Consider the following 23,703-nt stretch of genomic DNA (forward strand, 5'->3'; position numbering starts at 1 on the left):
TCAGGTCCTTAGACTGCAGATCTTGAGACTTCTCAGCCTCTGTAATCACGTGAGCAAGTTCCTTATAATAAATCTCCCATATATATTTATGTACTTACACATTGTTACATATATAAATCTCATATACATGAAGTTTATTTTTAAATCTTTCTTGAAGGTAACTGGCAAAACATGGGCTTATATGTGGTGCAACAGAAACATCCTAATGGTTCTGTTGCTTCTGCTTCTCTGGAGAATCCTAATACTCCCTGCATTAATAAATAGTCAATCCTTCATAGAGATAGGTCGCAGAACATCATTTTACTGATCCTTTTCATATCTGATTTGTGAATACCCAGATGTACTCTGACTGGCAGAAATGTCAGTTCAACGACCTAACCAACAGGCCTCTAATTGTTAGCTTTTGGGTAAAGGCGAGAAAGTTCATATAGCAATCACAACAGAAGTGAGAGCTCCAAGAAAATATTCAAGTCTCTAGATTTACTGACTGATAAACATACTGGACTAGTGGTAACTTTGAAAACTTTCTCTTACCCTCTTTGTAGGGGAAGCAAGGCAAAACTGTCATTCCCACTTGCCAGTCCCATAATGACTTTAGGTAAGGTGCATAGGGACCTATATAAAGCGTTTCATTGTTACAGCCTTCTTTATCTATTTGTGGAATCTTTTCTACAACCCTAAGAGATGAGCAGAAAGCTCATAAATGTAGATGGAAATTGAGGCGCAGATGTCAGAATTTATGTATAAAGCTGTAAGTAGAGAACCCAGGAGTCAGATTTTTCTAGCCCCCAAATCCATTCCATCAGTATAAGTAAATACAGCTGTTCCTGAGATTACTTACCCTATTGTTCCTCCCTCATCTTCAAATTCCAGTTTGTTCTTTGTTTAGACCACCTCTATACCCAGTTGCAGATTGAACATAGTAGCTTTTTTTTTTGTGGGAATCTTCTCCAGGTTCTCACTCAAGACTGGATTAGATTACTTATCACCCCTAGCCCCTTATTTTGTGTTGAGAGCTTCTTTTGATTACAAAAGTAATGCATGCTCATTATTTTAAAACCTCAAAGATGGCAATATATATAAAATGTCAAAGCCCCATGTACTCCCCATATTCATTCCACTCTTAGGAAAATGTCTTGAATATGTCCTTATGAAATAGCACATATTACTGTCTGCTTACCAAGTGTCCCATTAAACTGAGCTTGAAACAGAATATGGTAGTCATCTTTGCATCTCTAGCTTTTGACTCAGTGCACGTGCTTGGAAATGAATCTGCTTTAAGGTCACTTACGTAGAGTAGTCCCCCATTTATCCGAGGCTTTGTTTTCTGCAGTTTCTGTTACCTGCAGTCAACCACAGTCTGAAAATATTAAATAGAAAATTCCAAAAGTAAACAGTTCAATAAAAAATTCATGCATTTTAAATTGTGCGCCATTCTGCTGAGGTTGCTAAGATGAATGGTGAGAATAAATCTGTCTGAAATTTTGAAGAAGGAAAAAGAAATTTGTGCTAGTTTTGCTGTGGCATCTCAAATTGCAAAAGTTACAGCTGAAGTACATGGTAAGTGCTTCATTAAGATGGAAAAGGCATTCACTCTGTGTGTGGAAGACATGAACAGAAAATCTGTTCTGATTGTCAGCATTGTGTTGCACCAGAAAGCATCTAGCCTATACTAAAACGAATGACTGCATTCACATAACTTTTATTATAGTATATTGTTATAATTCTACTGTATTATTAGTTATTGTTAACCTTACTGTTCCTGATTTATAAATTAAACTTTATCATAGATATGTATATATAGGAAAAAACAGTATATAGGGGTTAGATACTATCTGCAATTCCAAGCATCCACTGGGGGGCTTGGAAAATATCCCCCTTAGATAAAGGAAACTGCTGTACCAAGGCCAGTCTGTCCAAACTGACATGACCTCTGAGCTAGCAGTCCTTATTTAGATCTTTAAGGCTTAGTTCTATACAATAGACTCTTCTGGAAAAATGAGGCACATCTACTCTAGAGTAATAGCTGTCAGCCAATAATTCTGTTTTAAAAGAATAATTTGAGTTTTAATTAAATTGCAGGGACAGGGTGTGATTATATGGAACTGAATTAGTGTGTTGCAGTAGTAATCTGAATAACCATTTTAGGCATTCCTGAAAAGCAGTCGGGCATTTACTGTTTTCATTTACGTTGATGCCTATCAATTTGCGGCAGCATCCTCATAAAGAGACATGTATTGTGCTCTTCCTGTACAGGAAGTATGGAGTCTTTGTCTTACCATTTTCCTCCCCTGGACTTGGCACCATGTGTAAGCCCATGTTTTGCCATTTATCTTCAAGTGAGATTTGTAATCTTTTGTTAAATATAAACTTCATAGTCTTTAATGCCACTGAATTGTACTTAAAATTGGTTAAAATGGTAAATTATATGATATGTATAATTTACCACAGCAAACTATAATAAAGTAAGAATGCTTTCTATAACTTTATGCTAACAAATTTGAAAACCTGTGGGGGAGGTGTGGAAATACTCCTGGCAGTGTTGAGCTAAAAGTTAAAAGTTATGGGTCAGTTTTGTTCTAGGCTACAGGTAGATTTTGCTGTGTGAAAATTAAAAATCACTAAGGGTGAGGAACAGGGAAGGGGAAAATGGAAACTTTAAGAGTTTCTGCTCAGTGTTCCCCAAGAGTTAGAGAGAATGTGTACCCATGTTTATTCCTTTTCAGGCTCTTCACCCACACAGTAGACTAAGCAAACCATGTTATTTATTCTTTATTACATACTCCTCCCACACCTTTTCTTAACTTTCTGTGGTCTTATCACACACATCTTTCTGTGGTCTTATCACACACACCTCTCTCCAAAAACAGACAAAAAGGCCAAGAGGGATAGCTTAAATCTGAGTGAGTAGTGAGTGCCTTCTTGTCTGTGGAGGTGGTGGGTGTTTACTGCTTAAGCACACCTGAAGTACTTTGGCAGTTTGGGCATTTCTACATGTTGAAGTTTCCCGGGGCGGGGGAGGAGGGCGGGGGAGTGTCTAATAGCCTATGGTACTGGTGGGGGACCCTGGAGGCAAATATCAGAAGCTGTTTAGCCAGATTATGATCTGATCAAAGATGCTGCCCTAACAGCACTGGTTCAGGAAGTCAGTCTTCTAATGTGGAGTAGCCATCTCTTTGAAAAATGTTCTATTATGAAAAAAATTTCAAACATATACAAAGTAAATAGAATCATACAATACATGAACACACATACTCTTACCTAATTTCAGCAGTTAACATTTTATCTTTTGTTTCATCTGCTGTTTTGGTTGAACTACAAAGTAAATTAGACAATATGACGCCACCCATAAAGTCTTCATCTAGAATGTAATCCCTTCTCCTTCCCACCTTGTGTCATTACTTTTAACTTTGAAAAGGCCAAGCCAGTTGTTTTAATAGAATATTCCACATTCTAGGTTTGGCGGGTTGCGTCTTTTGATGTTTAATGTGCCCTGGTATTTCTTGTGAATTGGAAGTAGATGTAAAAGCTTGAGTAAATTTAGGTTATATGCAATGTCTGAATGTCCCATTATTAGCGAAAATAAGTTTAATCTCTATAGTTATGTGCCACATGACATTTCTGTTGATGGACCACATATATGACAGTGGTCCCATAAGAGTATAATGGAACTGAAGAATTCCAGTCATCTAGTGAGATAGTAACCATCATAACATGGTAGCACAGTGCATTGGTCACATACAGTGATGCTGGTGTAAACAGACCTCGGTGTTATAATAAAGTATAGCAATACAATTAACAATAGTAGACTGTATACCATCTAGGTTTGTGTAAGTATACTCTCTGATGTTCGCACAGTGATGAAATTGCCTAACATTTTTCAGAATGTATCCCCGTTGTTAAACAGCACATGACTTGTATATTAAGAAGGTCACAGCCATATTACTGCTCTTCCTTCTTAACTTCTGATTAGGAAGTGATCCGTGGGGTGATATTTTGGTGCCATGTGGATCTTTAGTTCTTCCCTCATCTTTTACCTATGGTTTCAGCATTATTGATGATCTTTACCTGAATCTTTTGTTTATGTTAGGGTTGTAAAATAGTTTTTTCCCCTCAATTTCAATCATTCCTTCTGTATTCCTTCTACTGGCATTCATCTGTTAAAAATTTTTTTTCCACTTGTCAGCTGGTACAATTCCCATTAAAAAGGCACCCCTACATGGTTTTCCTCTAGTTACAGATTTTCTGAATGAAGAATTATTGTATAAGATATTCATCTTTAATGAAATAATCTTGTTCATTAGAATTTATGCTTTGTAACATTTTTGGTAGCTGATTATAAAGTCATGAAGCCAGAAGGGAATTATATGGTACATTTAGTCCAATCTTATACTCACTGCACATGGCAGTGTTTACCCAGGGCTTCTTGGTGTATCCTCCTTTATTGTTGAACAGTTGGTAGTTATTCTGTTTCATCGATTCAAAACTTATTTGTAAAACAACTGGTTCATATTCGTCCTCTGGGATAATGCGAACATTATTACATACTGAGGCTGCTGTGTTTGAGTCTCTGTATTCAGTGGAGCACATCAGAGTTAAAGTTTTTGCATTTGTGCATGTATAGGTAGAGGGGCCAACTGAAGACAGATTTTTTTTCATTTCAGGAGGTGTTCTTTAATTGTGTTATTTGAGATGGGGTTAGGGAGGGTAGGTGGGTTAAGTGTGTGAAAAGCAGGGATGGTGAGGAGGAACAGGAAAGTCATTCCAGTTAGTGTCACTGGCAGAGGCAGAGGCAGAAAAGTCTAGGGCACTGGAAAAGGACTGAATTTGACAAAGTGAGAAAGTCGTGGCTGGAAGAACTGTTTATTACAGGGGTGGAAGCACAGTGTGCAGTGAAACATGGTGTGCAGTTAGGGGTTGCACTGCACTGCTCATCTCTCACATTGGATGGCAAGAGTTCCCAGAAGGATAGTGGGAAGAATCTTAGGGAATTCATTTCCAACCCAGCTTATTGGGAGTGGGAAGGTTGTCATGTCTGTGGGATATCTCATAGTTTCTCATCTCTCTTTTTGACCTCTTTAGTTCCATTAAGACCCACATTGTTTAGCTTACTTGTAACTTGTTTTCCGATCATCAGTTGATACACATTTTTGGCTATTATGAACAATGGTGTTATGAACATTTGTGTACAAGCTTTTGTGTGGATAAGTTTTTACTTCTCTTGGGGAGTAGAACGTAACTAGAAGTGGAATTGGAATGGAATTGGGAACATATCTAGGAGTGATCATATCGTAATACTGTGTTTAACTTTTTCAGAAACTGCCAGATTTTGTTCCAGAGTGACTGCACCGTTCTATATTCGCCACCAGTGGTGCATAAGGGTTCCAATTTCTCCACATGGCTATCAGCATTTGTTACTGTCTGTCTTTTTGATTTATACCTGAGTCTGACTTGCCTGACACCTTCTCTTGCTGCAATCTTTCCTAATGAGTAATAATGTTGATCCTCTTTTCACATGCTTATTCATCTTTGGTGAAGTGTCTATTTAATCTTTTGCCCATTTATTTTATTGGGTTGTTTTCTTATCAAGTTTGAGATTTCTTTATGTATTCTAATTATAAGTCCTTTACAGATGTGATTTGCAAATATTTTCTCACAGTCTTGGTCTTTCCATTTTATTAACAGTCTTTTGAAGAGCAAGACATTCTTAATTTTGATGAAGTCCAATTGGTCAGTCCTTGTATGGATTGTGCTTTTGGTGTGATAAAACACCAAACTCAGGTACCCAGAGGGCATTTACATTCATGATCTGTCTTCCACTGTGGATATACTAGAGAGTTGGAAATTGTCGGGGTAATAAAGAAGCCAGTTATCAAAGTAATCAGTTTGCTCAGTCACCCGTCAGTTATGAGCATCCCTTACTTAGCCAGCTCTAAAATGATGCAGGGTTTCCCATTCCCTACATCTGTCTCCATGTTTTCTAGCTTAGCTCTTTCTGCTGTCAAATGAATGCATAAAGAAAAAAAAAAAAAATCAGTGTTAAGAAAAATAAAATTTAGAAGCTAAATCCCCTTTCTCTTAAAAAAATCCAAGTAGAGATGATTTTTTTTATCATAAAGCAAATAATTATACTCTTGTTTTCCATAAAGTATTTGAGAACTTGGTGATTTTAAAGAGTTTCTTGCTACTGGCTTTTTTCCCCCTTTTGGGCTTGAACTGTACATTTCTTCTGTGTGTGGCGGGATTCCTCATGCAAAAGGTGTTACGGAGTCTCTAAGAACTTTCCAGGTGTTAGGACAGCTCTTCTTTCACTCTCTCTGACTCTAATGCCGTGTTTAGCTAGAGAAGGAATTCTGTTGTGCTTGGGATGAGAAAGCATTTGCTACTACATACCCCTTCTTCTAAGCCTGTCATGTTCTTGCTTCCATTATCCACATGTTCCCAGTTTTCAGGTCTTTTGTCTGATTGCTGTCTTTTTCCTTCCCTTTCTAGCTCATGTTTCCTCTCTTACCTCCTAAATTCCTAAGGAGACTTAAATTTGTGTAACATGGTTGAGCACTGATGAGTACTCATCAGTTGTGCTGTGGCGCAGGTATCCTGGCTGAGGCATGTTGATATCGCAGAGGACTGTATTTGTTTATTGTAGGTGCTCATTTATTTTATTGGACTCTTAATTACTGTTTCTCTTATTTTTAAATGTTAAGAGGATATGTCTTAATTTCAAGTTCTATATTTAGTGGAAAATTCTCTCAGTCATGGGGCTACTGATCTCAGCAAGAAAGTAAAGACTAAAATAGGTTCTGTAATTGCACTTGTCAAAGGCCAAGGAATCCCACAACACATTGAGATGGAGAATGTTGTGCTGGGTTAATAAGGGGCTCATTCCATTTCACCAGGCACCGATGTATTATCTCCAGAAATTTGAAAGTTAGATTATTGACCTTAATAGTAATAAGCTGCTACTTAATGGTTATGTACCAGACTTTGGTCTCTGACACCTTTATATCTTCATTCTCATATCTTCATAGGAGCACAAGAAGATAAAACCATCCACCTTCTACAGATTTAGGAATTCAGTATAAGGCCCAAGGAGGATAATTATTTACCTCAATTTGCACAGCTAATCAATTTCAGAGCCCAAGCCCTTAGTTGGTCTATTATCCTAGAGTTCCTCTTAAGTGTGAGTAAGAAGCAGATCTGAGACCCTTTTAAACAAGTGTATTGGAAATGCCTCTAAAAGCCATAGCATTCTGACCAGCCTTTGTGAGATCAGCTGTAGACTGGAATCTCACCACACCTCCAATTCTCTAAGGGTATTGCATTTTGCCTCTGAGGTGGCCCAAACATGCTTAAAACTTTGTTGGAATTGCTGGATCACATGGTCGATCTATTTTAGTTTTTTGAAGACTCTTCATACTGTTTTCTGTAATGGCTGCACCAATTTGCAGTCCCACCAACAGTGCGCAAGGATTCCTTTAATAAAATGAGAACACTAATTTGAAAAGATATATGTACCTCTATTTCATTGCAGCATTATTCACAGTAGCCAAGATATGGAAGCAACCTAGATATCCATCAGTAGACAAATAGATGAAGAAATTGTGGTGTATGTATATACAATGGAATATTACACAGCAATAAAAATGAATAAAATATTGCCATTTGTGACAACATAGATGTATTTAGAGGGTTGAACGCTAAGTGAAATAAGTCAGAGAAGGACAAATACTGTATGATTTCACTTATAGTGGAATCTAAAAAAAACAGACTCGGAGACTAAAGGGATGATTGCCAGAGAGGAGGGAATGTGGGTATGGGTAATAAAGGTGAAGGGGAATATAGTCAATAATATTGTGATAAGTTTGTATGGTGACAGATGGTTACTCTAATTAATAGAGTGATCGCATTTGTCAGGGCCAGTGATACTGCTGACCCAGAAGGGAAGGTTCGACGATGTGAGGCCCACTTGGACGTATGCACAAGAGGCAGACATGAGGATGAAACAGCAGGCACCAACTTTATTGTGCGGAGTGCACTTCTGCTGGGAAGTGCAGTTCTATTGGGGAGTGCATGCTGTTGCACGGGGCACGCAGTCTTGTGCGCACTTCTCCTGCTCCCCTTTCTTGTCTCCCTTTCTGCTCTTTCTGCTCTCCCTTTCTCTTCTCCAGAGGACTGCATGTCTCCTCACATAGCAGAGTACAAAAGTGGCATTCTAAGTCTGGAGTCCTATTCCTAGCCGTGGGCCTAGATCACAGCCAGACCTTGGACTAGTGAGGCCTTGGGCCAGTAAGGCCTGGCACTCATAACATTGTAAGATACAAAAATGTCAAATCACTATATTGTACACCTGTAACTCATATATTATTGTATATGAACTACATTTAAAAATTTTTCTTTAAAACTTTGTTGGAAATGTTAGCTGTCAAATCTAGGTCATGGGTATTATTAATAAATAATTTTCAGGGAAAGGTAAAATCATGACTGTCACTTAAATGTGAAATAAATACATGTCAGTGATTTTGTTTAACTCACTAACTGAGGAAAGGGGGAACAGTGTTATTACCAGTTTAAATTTTTTTTCAAAAGAACACATACATGTGGGTCAATAATGTTGAAAAGAACATGCAAATGGACACAAAACTTATTTTCCACAGAGGAAGTTTGTCCAGATAGTATACATTTGTGTGTCCATAGACAAGAGTCATTTGCTCTACCATCAGTTCTCTACAATTTACAGTTGGTCAAGGGCAGTGAAAGGCTAGAGTCACAGAAGAAAGCACTCTAGAATTTAGAGTCTAAATTTAGAGTCTCCCATTGGATACAACCCTTGCTTTTTAATTTCAGGTTTCCTTACAGAATGACAATTTATAATATTGTTATCTACTTTTTTCTTTCATATTAAAGTTTTAAAACACTTGTTTAAAATGTTTTTGGTGGGGAGGTTTTGTGAATTTAAGCCCCAGTGGTTACATTTTAGGCTTAATCTATTAATGTATTTCGGTGACATGATATGAAACATCTTTATTTTACAGCCTATGTACTTGGAAGCATTTTCTGCTTCGGGGATCTGTTCTGAGGATGATAGCCACTGAGCTGTAGCCCTTTAGACAAGTTGTCAGATATGTAGTATTCCTGCATTTCTATTATCTGACTTTAGAAGAAGGACTGAAAGGTTTAGAAGCCTGTAGACCCTTAAATGTTGTCAGTTTGCTGCTCCAACTTGCATTTCCCCTAGGGGTAACCCCCCTTACCCCTTTTAAGGTCAGAAATATATAAATGTTGTATAACCACAGTTTTTGATTCCTTTGATCTTATTCTTTGAAGAGGTGGGGAGATTGGAGTGGTATGATTATGCAGAAGTTGAAATTGAAGTTCACCTTTGTGAAGAAACAAATCAGTCTTCCAGCTGGAATTTCTTTGGGACTAAAAGGCCCTTTAATACCCTGGAGACCCAGCAGCCACTGAGAGTCCTTCTTATGCCCTTTATTTAAAAGTGTGAGGGGTGGGTACCACGCAAGAAAAGCCCTGGTTGGGGCCTGTTGATTGGGTAATAGCATGAGTGCTGGGGAGGAGAAGTGGCACTAATGCAACCTTGATATTGTCTGGCCTTTGGCCACATCTTGTGTTAAGATGGGGACTGGTAGGCTGCCTGGCTTTAGTAGAGCCTTGAATCTTGTTTGACTTGGTCACCTCTGGTTGAATCTGTCTTCCATAAGTCTTCACCCTTTCTCCACTAGGAGGGAAAAGGACACATTTGCTTTTCATTTAATATAACTCCTTCTGCCTCCTCACCTTGTTTCCTTCTTTCTTAGTGGCAGTACTGTACCACATTACTTGAGCTTACCTTTGTGAGAACACTGTCATTTATCTTGTGAGTGGTGGGAGTTAACTTTTTGGCATTTAACCTGAGCAAGCATGATACTACAATTTGCATTATTTGCTATATTTGTTTTGGAGCTTTAAAAAAATTCCAAGTGTAGAGACAGATTATTATTTACCTGGCATCTTGTTTCAGTAAGTGGTCAGGAAGAAATTGTTTTGAAGTATAAATCTAGCCATATGAAATGCGCTGTGCTTCTTATAAGAGTGCTTGCGATAAAATACATGGAATTACCTTACAAAATTTCATACAATTCCTATAGAAGACCTTCTTGAATCTGATAAAACCATCTAAACTGTCACTAGTACCTAATCAGAGAAGGATTTTTAAAATTTGATTAAATTTTCATAGCTTTATCTTATTCAGGCTAGGAATCTATAAACACTTCCTGTTGATCAGTGTAATCAGTTTCTGCTCCTCAATGTTCCTTATATTGTTAACAATATTGCATGCTTTGATTTGAATATTCCTTTGCTCCTGTGCTCACCTATTTGGGTAAGCCAGTGATTTTGAAACAGTTAACTGAATCTCAGTTTCAGTGGGTTACAGAGGACCTAGTATAGTGTTTGGAGACCTGGTCTGCTAGGACAAATGGCTGCAAATATTTTGATGTGGTTATGATACAGCCATTATCCTGCCTGTAGTATTGTAATGAAAAATTCAGATGTTAAGTAATAACTAAAGTTTGCCCTAGAAGAACTTAGTATCTTTATTGTGTTTTTGAGAGTGGAAGAAGATAGGCCAATCAGTAATGAAATGGGTGATAGCCATAAATTGAGATTTGACATGTTCGAGGACTACATTTTAATCCTAATAAAATGCTTCAGAATTATTTAGATCAGCGCTATACAATAAAACTTTCTGTAAAGATAGAAATATTCTGTATGTGCACTGTGCAGTATGGTAGGGGCTAGCCACCTGTAACTACTGAACACTTAAAATGTAGCTAGTGTGGCTTTGGAGCTGTTATTTTATTTCATTTAATTTCATTTAAATAGCCACATGTGGCTAGTAACTACTGCATAGGTCAACACAGGTTTAGACCAGCATTCCTCAACCTTTTTTCATTACCACAACTCCCTTCCACCCCCTGGGCCTTTTTAGACTTTTTTCCCTTAATTATCTCCCCAGCCCCAATGAAATTTTAATGACACAGATATACTGTATATATCCGTTTATACTGTATATATACTGTGGCTCCTAAGGGCCACCAGCTGTTGTTAATATCACCTATTGGGATGCGTGGTCTCGACTAATCAAGGGTTGGCATTATAGTGAAGCTTAACTCAGTGTCAGTACAGTTCTTGGACACATAATGACTACCTATGAGTGCATTTCAGAACCTCAAAGCAGTAAGTTTTTAGAGGTTTGTAAAATTCTCAGTCATCCTTTTTTGTTCTTGGATGGCATTCTTATGGCATCAACATGTAATGGATGGTACTTGTACAGAGATGCAGACAATTTAAGAAGTATACTTAATCTAATCCAGTCAGAAGTAGGCAACCTGGAAGTTAAGGGATCTAGAAGCCATGTTGCATAGAGAGGAGTGGAGAAAATCAAGATGTTGGGATTGGTGATGAAGAGACTGGGTGTCTCTAAGTCACTTGGCAGCTTCTGAAAATGGAATATGGCACAGAAGGTAAGGTAGTTCATCATCGCTGTAAGTATTCAGGCAAAACTAGGTGATGTATGTGTTGTGGAAGAATTTCTCTTAATAGTTGAGATTATATGACTTTTAAAGACCTATTAGGCTTGAATTTAAGGTGCTTTGGTTTTGTTCTACAAAACCAAAGAACTCCTTGTCCAGGAAGGAGTTGTGAAATAGCCAGCTGAATTCGGCCACTGAAGTTTCCAGTTTAACACTTTGAAAGCTATAAAACAGAATCCTTTGTTTAGCATATAGAGAATTATGATGGCCTCCTTTTGACATTAAAAAGTATTTGCAGTTTTCTGTAGGTCAGCCCCCAAATCCAGCCTAATAACTGACACTTAATGGGCACTTAGCAAGTGTTTTAACTGAACTAAGTGTGCTTACCCCCAAATTCATAGTGACCACCGTTCTTAAATAAAATGGGGACGCATGATTGGACATGTTTAAGAATGATTAAGTGAGGCATACAGAATGTCAGAACATAGGATATTTTAATCTGAGGTGGTCTAGCCAACATGGGTTAGGATCATGTGAGCAGCAACCTATACTCTTAGAGCTCATGTGCCTATACTGTCACTACAAAACAATAGTAGAGGTAAGAATTCAAATTGGTATATGGGAGTAAGTCACTTAATGATCCAGTACCCACTTCTCAGTTCTGCTTTTTCTACTATTGTCATTGGCCTTATATCCTCCTCAAATGACAAGAGTCTTATGCTTAATATGACTTTTCACTGCAGTGTTTGCTAACATAACACAGTGCATTACTGCTGATACTCATTATGATTTAGTTGTACATGATGAATGAATGTGTGATATGTATTAGAAATACAACTAGGACCTCAGACATTTCAGTGAGTTGATGTATAGATATAGCAAATATCATAAAGTTAGTATGAGAGACTACAGTGATAAGGTTCGGAAAGCAAAGTAATACTTGTTGACTAGGTACAAGTTTTTCATCACAGTTAGAAAAGCCCTCCTGTAATAATAACCAATTATTTCATGTGCCAGATGGAATGCTAGGAGCTCTCTCTTCATTATCACATTTGTAAAGGACTCTCATTTTTTACATGAAAGCAGAGGTATGTTTAAGTTCACGCTGCTGAATGTGTTTGAGATGGGATTTGAACCCATAGTTGTAACCCCAAAGCCCATGTCTTCCCACTGCTCTAGCACCTCCCCATGGAGGGGTAGGCTTTAAATTGCTTTGTCTGAGCAATTTCTAGATGTCTCTCACTCTGGTATTCATTACAACCATTTAGCCATCTCCCTGAGAGTTTGGGAGTATCTGCTTCTGGTTTTCATTTAGTGGGGGGCTGTGATCTCAAGTTTCTTAAATTTGAATGAGACAATCAATGCACAACTATAAAATAGAATGTGGCATGGTATCTTGTAGTTAGGCACCCAGTGAAGATTTGCATGTTGGAGAAGCAGCCAGTGGTTCTTGTTGAAAGATATAATTTAAGAGGAAGAGCTCTGGACCTGGGCTGCCTGATTCAAGTCGTTGCTCCGCAGATGACTAGCTGCCTGGCCATAGACAAGTTACCTTACTTCTCTGTGTGAATCTTGAGTTTTAAGAAAGAGGGTGCCGTTTGAGCCCTAGATGAATGGATAAATGTTATATATGCCAGAACGGTTCTCCCTTGTGTCAGAACCTGATGCCCGGATGGGTGGAAAGCTTGCTGTCTGCCTTCTCCCTTTCATCTGCCTTGCAATCATGCTACACCTGAGGCATAGCACTGCAGCACTGCTTTAATGGAAGTAAGTTACGCTTATGGTAAGTAACAGCAACGGTAACCGTGCATTGTAATATTTAGTCACTCCTTGATATGAACATGTACCAATTTGCCTCTTGGCCATGGTAGACTGTAGGGAGATGCGGGGCTTTCCACAAAAATTATCTAAACTTCATGAGGGAAAAAGGTTGCCAAGGCATTTCTTATATCTTGCATAATCCTTCTAGATTTTTGCTCACTCCCTTCAACCTTTACTGCTAAAGGATCACAGATCATTACATACAAAACATTAATGGCTTTACCTATTAAGTGATGGCATAGGCAACAGTACTATGTCCGCTTCATGGGTTTTGCCCAGGCCAGGAGTGTCAACCAGCCTTTCCTGCTAATTGATATATATGAGGTGTCCTGATGGGCGAGAGGCTTAAAGGGTAGATGTCCAGCTGCTCCCCAAACCTGACAGACACTTCACAATCTTGCTCTTTCTCATTTCAGTTCCTGGAAACTTCTCTGAAGGGATTGAAAACAAGTGAAACATCCTGACCAATTAGTTTTGACACACTGAATGCTCCTTAGGCATTGCATGTACAGCTGTTTAGTCCTGCTTTTGAAAATGTTCTTTATTCCTGCAATAGTGTTCTCTCCCTTGTTGTGCTACTCTTAAAATACTCTGTATTTATACTGCCCTGTGCAATGATTATGTTATCTTACCTATCAGACAGCAAATCTCTAGAAGGTAAGGCCAGCAATTCTTGTACTACCCTCTCTGTCTGGTGAATGCTGACATTCCTTTTTTAGCACAGGCATCTAGATTTAAGTCATAAAATCCTAGCACAAAGAAACATTTCCTCAGTTAACAGTTGAAACAAAATATAACTACATACAATCATATCTTTTAAAAATAGATTTGATTGCAAGATTACTCCAGACCCTCAAGTATTAGAGGAAAGGGGACTGTGATAAAATTCAACTGAGCTCATGTTTTTCCTAGTGTTGGAAATTCCTGTAAATTGTAACAGGCAAGTAGTTGAATGTGAATCTCAAAATACATGTTCTTTATCAGATCCTTGAGTTTGTTAAAACAGTGGCTCTTGAACTTCCCAGAATACAAACTGTTTCAGCAAGACAAGAAATTCCACAGGCCTTGCCCTCTGTCCCCAGCCATCTATGTCCAACATATGCGCTCTTTCTTTTGGCAGATTCTGCTCTGAGTTGGTCACAGCTTAGTCTCACTCAAATATCTCAGCTTTTACTGAATTTTTCCTACAGTGAAAGATAACTATTATTAGATCCTTTACCACATCTGTATTTTGGTCCGTGTCTGTTTTCTACTCAATCATATATTTACCATTATCATTTAAAGACATTTTGAGCATTAATCAAATAAAACACATACTTAATTGAGTAAAGACCATGTCTTAATTGTTGTTTAGGTCACTTTAAACATAATTCCCTTCCAAAAAACGCCTGGTTCTTTTTCAGGGTTCTCTGACCCAAGACTCTTTTACTTGCATTAGATATAAACCTAGTGGGCTTTTTTGGCATTTTCCTCATTTCCTGCACCCTTCCCAATCCAGATCATCACTTCATGCTCTCCATCTTTACTTTAAACCCTAAAGTGCTTCCATTTCCTGTTGTATCAATTTCAAAGCCATGAACTTATCTCCTTCCTTCTTCGTTGCCAGACTGGCATTCTTTTCACTCCTGTCCCTCTACTCAAAATGAGTCTCCTGCCTCAAGGCCCAGGTTCCCTCCTCTGAGTACTCTTGGAAGTGTATGGCTATGGCTTTCTGCATTTTTGTCTCCTTCACTTTCTTGTACCTGCATTTGTTTCCTGTACCATCTGATCATGGAGTTTCCAAACATCTCCAATTTCTTTTTTCTGGCGGGACAATTTTGCTACTGTTTGAAATTATTATTTTAATTTTAATTCTGTAGCTTTCAAAACATTATTCAGTGATATTATTTCTCTCACTTCTCCCTTGGGCTTTTTTTTGAAGCCATTTTTATTTTTAACTCAAGGCAGTCTGTCACACCCTATCCTTTTTCCTTTCTTGTAGTGGAGTATTTACTGGATTTGCTAACCCTTGGCCACACTTCAGCTTCCATCTCAAAAGACACACTGAACACCCTTAAACTATCCCATATGTAGCACCAAGTTGTCTTAACCTTCATGCCTTCCCAGATGAGATGATGCAGATAAAATAGGCTAGAGATAAGCACACGATGAGCTTTCAGGAGAAGCAGTTGGTGATGAGAACTTAAATACATTAAAACTGGTCTGTTTGTCTTAGGTTGCTGTGTAGTTAGTCTTCCTTCCCTTATGTTCTATTTTATATGTTCCTTCTGCCCATCAAGCAAACTTACCTTCTGTGACCAGCATAAATTCCATCCTTCTACCTCCTGGCTTGGAGATGATATTGAGAGTTGTTTTTTATTCCCCTTATGGCATTTTATGGCTTTCTCCTGCTATTTTGGCCATTGGAATTGGAATTGTCTGGGTGGTATTATTTGTTGAAAATTTTTCTCTTATCCTGATTTTTCTCTTTCCATCTTAAGCTCCTCTGGGACAGGAATCCAAATTCATATTCAGGTTATATATTTCTCCTTTCTCAAATTGATCTTAAAAGAAGTTCCTGTTCTTATCAAAATCATAACATAATTTTTTATTTAGACTCCCTTTTTAGAAGGTATATGCTAGTAGTTTCTAACCTCAGATTTCTACAGTGGCAACACTAGTAAATAGTCTTGCTTGTCCCCCAACCCGAGGCTGATTATTACAGATAACCAGAGATGATTATCAAGCCTTACATTGGGATACATTTGTCATAAAAGTTTGTCAGAGTACTTTTATTAATGAAAATAAATTTATACATTCTTGTTGAAAGTATGAATTGTATTTACAGTTTTTATATAAAATCTCAAATGTTTACAAAAGTAGTAAGAACAGTGTTATGAACCTGTGTACTCATTGTTCAGCCTCAGTTATCAACTGATCATTCCAGTCTTGTTTTGTCCATGAACTCCATCTTACCGTGCTCTGTTTTATTTTGACTCACGAAATACTGTTTTTGATCTTGGTTATCAACCCAACAGAGTGGCTGAAATGAGGGTCTTTGTAATTAGTCCTGGGCTCCATTCTCACATCTGAATATTTTTAGAAACTATGACCTTCCAGGCTTGTGAGGTTTAAATGAATGACCTCAGTAAAGTCTGTAGTGTAGTACCTAGCACAGAGTGTGTTCAGTAAGTGGTATTTATTTTTTGCTTTCATAGGCTAGTCTCGTCCATTGTTTGGGCCCTAATCTGATTCCTCAGTTTGAAAAGTTAAGAAATGATCTGCCTACAACAGATACTACAGTTCAGTTTTGACAGCCAGTGTTATATGACTTCAGTACCTTCCTGATCACTCTCTTGTAACCTTCTCCAAAACATCAGCCAGTGTTACTTGACTACCTCAGTCTGAGCCTTGAAGTTCATCAGTTTTGAAGGCATGATGACTGCTCGGTCTTCTCTAATGTGAAGGCACAGAACATAGAATCTTGGGGGAAAAAATGGAATGGAGATGTTTCGTGCTAGTTACAGCTTAGAATGGTACTTTTGAATCTGCTCAGAAATCTATGTCCCTCTGATGCTTCTTTCTCAGTGCTGTGTTTAGACGGTGCAGTAAATCACATTCTGTGAGATAAACTAGGCAAAAACCATCAGACAACTTAGAGATACATTGTTAAGTGCTGCGACTGTATTAATCGATAAGAAATGCAGATAGAACCAGTTGACCCTGATCTCTAGCTATAGGCATAGCTCATTTTATTGTGCCTCATAGATATGTTTTCTACAAATTGAAGGCAAGATCCTCCACCGGCAAATAGATATGACTCAATTTATTGAGATACTTGCTTTACTGCAGTGGTCTGAACTGAACTCACAGTATCTCCAAGATGTCTATATATGATTAACAATGATCTATGCTAATGATAGCTGGTGTATGGTGAAATGGAAGTACTAGTTCATTGCTGGTGGGGGTGGAAATTATTCTGGAAAATAATTTGTCAGTATATTTCAAGAGCCTTTAAAATATTCGTACTATTTAGCTGAGTAAGAACACATTTGTAAGTCTGATCAGATTATGCTGGCAGATTATATACATAGGTTCATTTTATAATTAAAAACCACCGTGTGTTTAGTAACAAGGCAGGGAGTGAGATTAACCATATGCTGAAATACCTTGCAATTTCAGTGTTAATAACATAGGAAGTTATTCAGTGTAGAAAAAACTGTGCAAAGTTTTAAACAGTGTAATCTTAACCATTTGCAGGAAAACTAGAAAGACCTATACCTGATGCTAATAGTGATTGCTTCTAGGAGATGGAATTGTGAGTGGCTTTTTGTCTTTGCTTCGTTCTTTTGTACTTACCTGAATTTTCTACAATTTAGTACTTTAATTGGAAGTGGCGGATGGGAGACAGGGCAGCAGAAAAGTCAGCTTTTGAGTTAAGATCTAGATGTTCATAGGTAGGCAACTTGGAAACACCAAGCAAGTAAAAATTTGATGGACTGTAGAAAATTAATTGCTCTAACTGTCCCAGCCTTGTTTAACCTTTAGCATTTATTTAGGTATTTTGTGTCATCATTACAATTGTGTATCAGATGTAAACCGGAACAGTAGTTATTGACCTCAGTCAGTGGTTTCCAAACTTGGAGTGTGTGCCTCAGTTGCCAGAGGGAACTTTTCAAAATGTGTAGTGGAGGCCTGCTCCCCAGCCTTGGTGAATCAGAATCTTTGCCGTGAGAGCTGTATTGCAGAATGGCATGGTTAACTGTTGGAGTCTAGGCTGACACTTGATAATTCCAGCTCTGCCACTTAATTGCTTTGTGACCTTGGACATGGTAAACACCTGGCTCAGCTTTATTCCCTGCATTTTGCTCTGTTGTTTTGATGGCTTCACGAAAACTGCTTTCACCTCCTTGATACTGCAGCTCCTATGGAGCCTCACCTCCACTTGAACATAGTCATTGGGTGTTTCTGATCAGCATGCAAAATTGTTCTACCTCCAAGAATTCAGACTTTGAAATGGCCCACTGACCTCAAACTTTCTACCCTTTACCTGCTCTTCTCATTTCTCCCACACCAGTCCTTTGTTCTCGTTGCCCTTTTGCATTGTCAGGCCCTTTCTGCCCTTGTTAACGCTGCCCAGCTCAAACCCTTGAATAGTATTTTCCTTGACCTTTTTACCTACTTGGTGTTTCTTTATTGTGTCTGCCTTTATGGCAGTTGGCTTCTCTGCTTCAGAGATAAGGATAGTGATAACTCTAGGCTAATAGAAGGAAATTCTACCTTTTCATTTATAACACAAGAAACATACTTAAGGGAAAGAACCAGTCCAGCATAAGGAATACTGTTAGTGTTTTCTCCAAAAAATGTTTGTTCTCCCAAGGAATGAGTTCCAGAACCAAACCGATGAGGTTTGGTTTAATAGCAGAAGGAGGGAAATGTGTTCTGAAATATACCTTATTCTAGGAAGATTTTAGGAGATACTCACATGTAACTAGATCAGTGGATGTTATCTAAAATGTTCATTTCTAAGGAACCAGGGGTCAGGGACCTTGTATAAAACAACTCTTTCTTTCTGCTCTGCCTGCTTCATTTTGTCTTGTAAAAAGAAGTGATCTATGCGTTAGAAAATTGTTTTCTAGTTAAACATTTCTGATTTTGTAGGGTTTAAAAAAAGGTTATTTCAGTCTTCAGAAATCCATTAAGATGGTGATGGAAATGGGTAACAGAAAGCAAAAACTGCCAGTGGAGATTTTTGCTTCTTGGGCAGCTTCTTGTGGCAAAAGTTGTGTACAAGTTTTATTTTTACTTAACTCTTTTCTAGAAACAAGTATCTCATTCTTGATCCTGGGAAACATTAAGTACAAAAACATAGGTCTTAACTTTTGCCACTTCAAAGCCAATCAACATCTTGGTGAAGCCAGATATGTAATTTCTTTGGATCAGCTGTTAAGTAACATTTGCAACAACCTCGGAATGTTTAACAAGCCCTAAGTGAAAATGAAAATCTACATTCATGTGTACTTTTTCTTTCATAATGAACAGGGGATATTTTTGGAATTATAAAACTTTTTTGAAATATCAACAGATTAACATTTTTCTTCAAAATGAAAACAGCCTTTTGAGTTTAAAGGTAATGTGCTCTTCTGAAGGCCACAGGAAATATTAAGAACACAAAACCATTTATAATCCCACCTCCCAGGAAGAACCTGCTAATAATTGTATCCCTTTCAGCTTCTTGCAGATCCATTTTTACATTTAAATTTTTACTCCTTTGGGAATCTGTATTAGAAGATGAGGTGTAAGGATCTTAATTCTCACCAAAATTTTTCTGGCTCCCACCACTTAGTGAATTGTTCATCTTTTTGCCATTGAGTTTTATATGCTGTATTTGTCCAAATTGTTCATTTCCAAAGTCTCTGTTTAGTCAGTCCTGTTCCTGCCCCACACTGTTAATACTATATTTTTATAACATACTTTCTGACACTGTTAAGGCAAGTTCCCTGTCATTACTTTTTTGGGGGAAGAATGGAAGGAACTAATGTGTGTTTATTTTTATAAATAAAGTTAGAATTATTTCATTAAATTGCCCCAAATCCTTAGAATTGCTTAAGTAGGGAAGAAGTCATACCTTTACATTAAGGCTTCCTGTTGGAAATAGCTCTTCATTCAGATTTGGTCTCAGTAAAATTGTCATTTTTCTCATTTAAGTCCTATATGACTGTTAACCACTGCAACAGTGGTTGTGGTATGAATTTGGAATATCCTATAGGAAAGTGAATTAGCAAAAGTCATGAAAATGTTTATTATGCTTTTGACTTAGTAATGCCGTTCCTAAACAATATATGAGTTAAGATTGACAAAATGCTTTTCCCTGTGTGAGAATTTGACTTTTGGTTAACTTTCTAGCTATTTCCCAGAGAACTCAATAAAGGCAGACTGTCACCTCTGTTGCTGGGCAGCATTGCTTGTGGCAGAATGTCTCTTGGCTGGTAATTGCATCTGGCTCATCTCCTGAGTACCTGATGGGCCCCCATGCTTGGGCTTCACAGAACACAGTGGCTCTTGGGCTGGACGTGTACTTCTTCGGGGCCAAAGGAGCTATCAAAAGAAATGTTTGGCTCCCCTCAGGAATGAGGGTTCTAAGTCAGGGTGTGGTGTCCATGCTGGCTCTTGTGTGAACTGTTTCAAGAACAACCAGTAAGCAGCGTTCCTGTTTCAGTCCTCAGTTGGGGTGCCAGATGTGGCTTGTAAAAGTCTTGTGGGTCTGACTCTGAGAAGACCTCCCACCTCATGGTCACTGCTGTGTCCCAAGGAAATGAACCCACATATAGAAGTTCAAAGGTGTTTTCTTATAGCATTACTTTTCCGAAATTTTTGACATATTAAATAAAAGGCAGAAATGGCTATTTGAACAGTTCACTCAAAAGAGTATTAGACATTAAGACTATAATGGAAACAAGGATAAATATAATCTGGGAGGAACAAAATACCAGATTGTGTGTTGAGGCTGTGGGATTACTGTAGCAGTGAGGGATGTAGGGGACTTCCACACTGCATCCTCAGGTAGTTTCTGGGATTACTGTAATGGTTTTGCAGATGAGGAAAGAGACTTGAGCATCCTGCTCTGCTTCCCAAGAGGGGTCAGCCTAACAAGATGGCCACCATTGAAACTTACTAAACCAAGTTATAGAAATCCCCTTTCCCAGTCTCAAAATTAATAACTTTCTTAAATATTTAAGAATTTCTTCGAGAAGGCGCCATTAGAGTATGAGCTCACTCTTCTTCATTCCTTGATTCAAGAGTAAAGTTTCTGCTCTGAAAAAAAAATTTCTTTGCAGAGCTTCTCATCTTTTTATTCATTTCCTTAATTTGCCCTACTTTGGGTTTGAAATTTGTCCCAATTGTGATAATCTGATCTCTGGCCCAACCCAAAATGTGGCACCAAACCTTGAGATGAGACTCTTAAAGCTTGGTTAGTCCCTGGATAGGAAGATACAGCAGTGGGACTCCATAAATAATGTGTGATTTGAGGTATACAGGAATACCTTGCTTTATTGTACTTTGCAAATTTTTACAAATTGAAGGTTTGTGACAACCCTGCTTCAGGCAAGTCTATCTGCACCATTTTTCCAATAGCATTTGCTCACTTCGTGTCTCATATTTTGGAACTTCTCCTAGTATTTCATACTTTTTTTTATTAGTATTATATTTGTTATGGTGATCTGTGGTCAGTGGTCTTTTATGTTACTATTATAATTGTTTTGGGGCACTATGAACCACACAGATATAAAACAACAAACTGAATTGATAAATGTTGTGTTCTGATTGCTCCATCAACTAGCCATTTCCCCATCTCTCCCTCTCCTTGGGCCTCCCTATTCCCTGAGACACAATATTGGAATTAGGCTAATTAATAATCCTACAGTGACCTCTAAGAGTTGCATATCTCTCACTTTAAATAAAAAGCTAGAAATGATTAAGCTGAGAGAGGTCAGAAGTTAGGCCTCTTGAACAAAGCAATTAGCCAAGTTGTGAATGCAAAGGAAAAGTTCTTGAAGAAAATTAAAAGTGATACTTCAGTGAACACATGAATAAGAAAGCAAAACAGACTTATTGCTGATGTGGAGAAAGTTTTAGTGGTTTGAGTAAAAGATCAAACCAGCCACAACATTCCTTTAGGCCAAAGCCTAATCCAGAGCAAGGACCCAATTCTCTTCAATTCTATGAAAGCTGAGAGAGGTGATGAAGCAGCAGCAGAAAAGCTTGAAGCTGGCAGAGATCGATCAATGAGGTTTAAGAAAAGAAGCCGACTCCATAACACAAAAGTACAAGGTGAAGCAGTAAGTGCTGCTGCACCAAGTTATCCAGTATATCTAGCTAAGATAATTAATGAAGGTGGCTACACTAAACAACAGATTTTCAATGTAGGTGAAACAGCCCTATACTGGAAAAAGATGCCATCTAAGACTTTCATAGCTAGAGCAGTCAGTGCCTGGCTTCAAAGCTTCAAAGGACAGGCTGACTCTCTTGTTAGGAGTTAATACCACTGGTGATATTATATTGAAGCCAGTGTTCATTTACCATTCTAAAAATCCTGGGGCTCCTTAAGACTTATGCTAAATCTACTCTGCCTCTGTTCTATAAATGGAAAAATAAAGCATGAATGACAGCACAGCTTTTTACAACATGGTTTACTGAATCTTTTAAGCTCACTGTTGAGACCTACTACTCAGAAAAAAAAAGAATTCCTTTCAAAATATTACTGCTCATTGACATGCACCTGGTCACCCAAGATCTCTGATGGAGATGTACAACGAGATTAATGTTGTTTTCATGCCTGCTAACACAACATCCATTCCGCAGCCCATGGATCAAGGAGTAATTTCAACTTTCAAAAAAAGTCTTATTATTTAAGAAATACATTTCATAAGGCTACGGCTGCCATAGATAGTGATTCCTTTGATGGATCTGGGCAAAGTAAATTGAAACCCTCTGGAAAGGAATCACCATTCTAGATGCCATTAAGAACACTTCATGATTTATGGGAAGAGGTCAAAAGAGCAACATTGACAGGAGTTTGGAAGAAGTTGATTCCAACCCTCATGGATGACTTTGAGGGGTTCAAGACTCCAGTGGAGGAAGTAGCTGCAAATGTGGTAGAAATAGCAAGAGAACTAGAATTACAAGTAGAGCCCAAATTGCCACATCTCATGGTAAAACTTGAATGGATGAGGAGTTGCTTCTTGTGGATCAGTAAAGAAAGTAGATTCTTCAGAGAGAATGTACTCCTGGTGAAGATGCTGTGAAGATTGTTGAAATGACAACAAAGGACTTAGACTATTATGTAAACTTAGTTGATAAAGCAGTGGCAGGGCTCGAGAAGACCGACTCCAATTTTTAAAGAAGTTCTACTGTTGGTAAAATGCTATCTAACAGCATCAAGTGCTACGGAGAAATCATTTGTGAAAGGAAGAGTCAGTCAATTTGGCAAACTTCATTGTAGTCCTATTTAAGAAACTTGCCACAGCCAACCCAACCCTTCAGCAACTACCACTCTGATCAGTCATCAGCCATCAACATCAAGTCAAGACCTTCCACCAGCAAAAAGATTATGAGTCACAGAAAGCTCAGATGGTGGTTAGCGTTTTTTAGGGATAAAGTATTTTTAATTAAGTTATATATTTTTTTATAGATATAATACCATTGCACATTCAATATGCACTGGGAAACCAAAAATTTCATGTGACTCCCTTTCTTATGGTATTCACTTTATTGTGGTGGTCTGGAACCAGACATGCAATATCTCTGAGGGTATGCCTGTATCTCATTGCTTGTTGGCGGAGAGGGGAGACCTATATATGATGGAAGACTAAAG

At 38.1% G+C, this 23,703-nt stretch overlaps 1 protein-coding gene across 1 annotated transcript in view; it reads left to right on the forward strand.

Annotated features, from left to right (window-relative positions):
* Positions 1 to 23,703, forward strand: part of RAB7A (RAB7A, member RAS oncogene family) — an 80,934-nt gene that overhangs the window by 38,039 nt on the left and 19,192 nt on the right. The gene's annotated exons all lie outside the window — the stretch shown is intronic.

Source organism: Pteropus vampyrus, unplaced genomic scaffold (assembly GCF_000151845.1).
Source record: "Pteropus vampyrus isolate Shadow unplaced genomic scaffold, Pvam_2.0 Scaffold818, whole genome shotgun sequence".
Taxonomy (NCBI): Eukaryota; Metazoa; Chordata; class Mammalia; order Chiroptera; family Pteropodidae; genus Pteropus; species Pteropus vampyrus.